At 45.7% G+C, this 4,316-nt stretch overlaps 1 long non-coding RNA gene across 1 annotated transcript in view; it reads right to left on the reverse strand.

Moving 5' to 3' along the window:
• Positions 1 to 3,839, reverse strand: part of LOC109321238 — a 33,268-nt gene extending 29,429 nt beyond the window's left edge. The window contains exon 1 of the long non-coding RNA XR_002104004.1: positions 3,662 to 3,839. This is a non-coding gene — a long non-coding RNA (uncharacterized LOC109321238). The remainder of the gene's footprint in view (positions 1 to 3,661) is intronic.
• Between the last annotated feature and the right edge of the window lie 477 nt (positions 3,840 to 4,316).

Raw genomic sequence — 4,316 nt, forward strand, 5'->3', positions numbered from 1 at the left:
AGGAAGACTATATCCACTGCTACCCCTGCATCTAATGATCTGGTGATCTGATCGTAAAAGGCCACCAGGTTGGTCTGACAGGACCTGCCACTGGTGAACCCATGTTAGTTGCCCCTAAGTATGCAGTCCCCTGCTGGCCCCTCATGGATGCGTGCCAGAATAATTTTCTCAAACAGCTTGCCTAGGATCGAGGTAAGACTAACTGGCCTATAGTTTCCTGGGTCCTCCTTTTTGAAGATGGGAACCACGTTAGCCCTCTTCCAGTCCTCCAGCACCACACCAGAGCACCACAAGTACTTGTAAAGCCATGCCAGGGGTCCTGCAATGACCTTGGCCAATTCCTTTAGAAATTGTATCCCCTGTAGTCTACTGGTTCTAATCCTGGTCCCGGTAACTTTAACCCCCTACACTTCTACTTTCTTACCTTAACCTTCCCCCAGGTATCCCAAGTACACCAAGCAGATACATACATACACATCACAACACTCAACTTAGGAACTCACCTGTGTGTATGTGTAGGTGGGTGGTATGTGTGTGTGTGTGTATATATATATACACGCACACACACCACTCACACTAGCAACTCAGATACATGCACGTTCAAAATAACTAGTCTAGGTTCATGCACACCTATCACCAGTTTAAGCCCATACACACTACACACACCAAATTTAGACAGAATCAGTTACCAGTTACCAACACTTGCACATCCAATACACACACATGGATTACTAATTTATATACCACACACACAATGATCTCTATATATGTATATATGTGTATTCACTAATTTACACACATACCACCCACCTACACATACACACAGGTGAGTTCCTAAGTTGAGTGTTGTGATGTGTATGCATGTATGTACTTGGGATACCTGGGGGAATATTAAGGTAAGAAAGTAGAAGTGTAGGGGGTTAAAGTTACCAGGCCCAGGATTAGAACCAGTAGACTACAGGGGCCTGGGCTGAAGAACTGAGGCTCGGGGGTAACTTTAGGTCAATTGATCTTAATTGATTAAAAGACAATGCCCAAAGCCTGCAGAACAGGGAAGCATGCCAGCACAGAGTCTGGGACTGGAGCCAGAGCTATGAGGGAGCTGAAAAGGTAGATGGGGAGGGTGGAAATGGGACTAAGGGAAAGTGTGGGTGTTAAAGAGGGGCTTTTGGTGTGGGGAGCCAGAGGATGGTTCTGGGGCAGGTAGAGAAGTTGCGGGGAGCAGCAGTAGGTGCTGGGAGCTAGAGAAAACTGCAGGACAGCCACAAGGAGCTGGGAAGCTGAGGGAGGGCAGAGATGACTACAGAAGGTGCTGGGGAAGCCTGAAAACAGCAGAAAATCACAGGAAAAGCAGCAGGTGGCAGGGCAGCAGGAAAGCACAGAAAGACAGCAGAAAGTTACAGGGAAAAGGCAGTAGGAGCAGGGGAGGCTGAGAGGTGGCAGAAAAGGGGAAATAGAATTGGGAGGAGATTGGGAAACTAGCAGAGAGGTTGGGGAATAGAGCTGAGAGAGAGAATGAGGCTGGAATTTAAGATAAGGAAGGGACTGGGATTTAGTAAAACATGACCCAGCTCGGGGTTGCAAATGACAGTGGTTTTATTGAACAGGGGAGATGGTGACACAATGTCTTATTGGTTCCCCTGCACCCACCCACAGACACGCACGCACATGCACATGCACACACACACAATGGCAGCAGGGGTTAGAGAGGCTTGGGGCAGGGCCTGAAGTCCACTGAAGTCCAGAAGGAGAGAGAGAGAGAGTCCAAATTGTAGGAGGAGGTGTGCAGGTAACATCTACCTGTCCAGGCTGGAAAGGGGTCCTTGTCCAGTAGATGTTGTCCAGAGGGGGGTCGCCGGCACGGCCTCTGGGTGGATAGGTGGTGTGGTATGGTGCTGGTCCAAATGGAGAGGGAATCCCATGCCCAGGCAAGGGTCAGCCCCTGGCATCCTGAGCATGTGTGCTTCATGCAGGGATGTGCAGTTTCAGGTGTCTGTAATGGTGAGAGTTGCTGGTTCTGCAGGGTCTTTTGTCTTTCAAATGCTGGTCTGGTCTCTGTTCCTGGGTGAGGTCCATGGTTCCTGGATGAATCAATGCGAGGTGATGGCCCAGTCATTACAGGCCATTCAGTAGAGGCCTGCTACCATTGTATTTCAATCATTCCCAATCACACTCATTCATCGGGGAACCAATTTACATAGGAGGGATATGTGACTCATACAGTTGCAACACACAGGGGATGCCCAGGCAGAGGACACAAGATGGAGACTTGACATACAAAATGGAAACTTGACATGACTTTGGTTCACTTCCACAGGCCTAAACCATACACTATCCATATGAAACAATAAAATTCAATACAAAAATGATAATAATACAATATACAACAGTAAAAACCAATACAAACGTAATAATAATATGATATAAAACAGTGGATATTCAAAACCAAAAACTTGCTACCAAAATAAAAATGTTTAAAGGTTATCCTACATCTTAGCTTACTTATATTTTTCTATAGGGAATAGAGAGGGAGAGAAAAAGTCAGAAATGGTTGGGGAAGGGGAATGAATGCTATAAAAAACAAACAAACTGGGGGTTTTGCTACAGTCTTAGTTTGTTTTCTGTGTGTGGTCTTGCCTTAACCTGCATTTGTTAAGCAGCTGGCAGAGAACTGCATATGGTACAGTAATCAAAACCAAGAATAAATGACAGGAATGAACATGCAGAGTTCCATATGGATACTCAGACTCTTCCATAGAACAGCAGTAAACTAACCCAGTTCATGCTACTTACTGTCTAAACCTGGGCTTTCCAAATGGTGGCCTGCTAGCTGCATGCAGTGCATGATGGATTCTTTTGCAGGCCCTAGATGCCCTCTCCCTGATCCAGCTTCTACTTCCTATCCCTGCTCCAGGAGTCAGGGCAACTTCACACATAGTGCAGGGGAGGCTGGGAATGGGGAGACGCAGTGGAAGGGGTCTGCCCATAACTCATGCTGGTGTGGCCCGTGCATTCTCTAGCCACTTAAAACATGGACAACCATTGTCTAAACCAGGAGTCAGCAATGTTTTTGGACAGAATGCCAAAAACACCCCAACCTCGACTTGTAAGATGTTGATGTTCCAGGGGCAGATGGCAGGAAAGCTGTGAGGGGCCCTATCCTTGTTGTGGCAGTAAAGTCCCAGCCCCTTCCCTGCTGTCCACCTAGAGGCCAGGCTGCTGCTCTGCAGACCCCAGTGGAGCTACTAACAGCCTCCTGGCAACCCATTGAGAACAGCCTGGGCTCCGTGGCAGGCAGCAGGGGCCACATCCAGCCCTAGCAAGCAGCCAGGAGACTGCAGGCAGCTGCACCAGGGTCTACGGAGCCCTGGTCCAGCTCTTTGCCAGCAGCAGGTGTGGTATACAAACCCGAGTGGATGGCAGGAGAGCTGTGAAAGGCCCAGTCCTTGTTGTGGCAGCACAGACTCTTCCCCACCATCCGCCCCAAGATGCATGTGCCAAGCAAAATGCCTTCATGCGCCAGGGATTGCTGACCCATGGTCTAAAGTATACTCCGCTCCTCTCATTCTGCAGCCTTAGTTTGATTTATAGGTTTCTTTGGGTTTTTTTACACTGCTTTAAGTGATCGTCTATTATTTATTGTATGCATTATATTACTCACTTGTACTGAAGAAAATGAATATGTCCAAAGCCCAGTAGTTCTGTCATGCCAAGGGCTATTTGTTACATAAACATCTCTGTTTGGTTGTACTTAACCAGTGATGTTTCTGTCATACAGATAGTATTTGATGTAGTGCTTTCAGAACCATATTCTCAAGCATTGATTTGACAAATTTCATTCTATTAGAAAAAGGATATACATTAGCTTAGATTAAAAATAACAAATGAAACTTAAAGCAATTTGTTTCTGACAGATCTTTATAATCTATCTTTAGAGAAACTATCAGATGTTAAACCAGTTCGATACTCAATATTGATTTGTTTTTTTCCAGCTGATTCTTGCTTAACTGTGCCTTATGATACATCAGTGAGTCACCAATACATTATTTATGAAGGCAGGATGCATTTAAGATATATTTAGAATACAAATACTTCTTACAAGCAGTATAATATTTAGTAGTTCTTGTGCAAGAAGTAAATAGCATCGGAGAAGCTATTGCTTCGGGGCCTAATTCTCCACAAGGTGCAAGGTAGTATATAGTAATTTGTATCTCTGCATGGTAAGTGTAAAATTCTACCAGCTAAGAAGTTAAATGTGCTATGCTCAGTTTGCTTTGCTATCCATGGCTATAGGAGGTATAAAACGGTGGAGATTA

The sequence above is a fragment of the Crocodylus porosus genome, unplaced genomic scaffold (assembly GCF_001723895.1).
Source record: "Crocodylus porosus isolate Cpor-Errol unplaced genomic scaffold, CroPor_comp1, whole genome shotgun sequence".
NCBI lineage: Eukaryota > Metazoa > Chordata > Crocodylia > Crocodylidae > Crocodylus > Crocodylus porosus.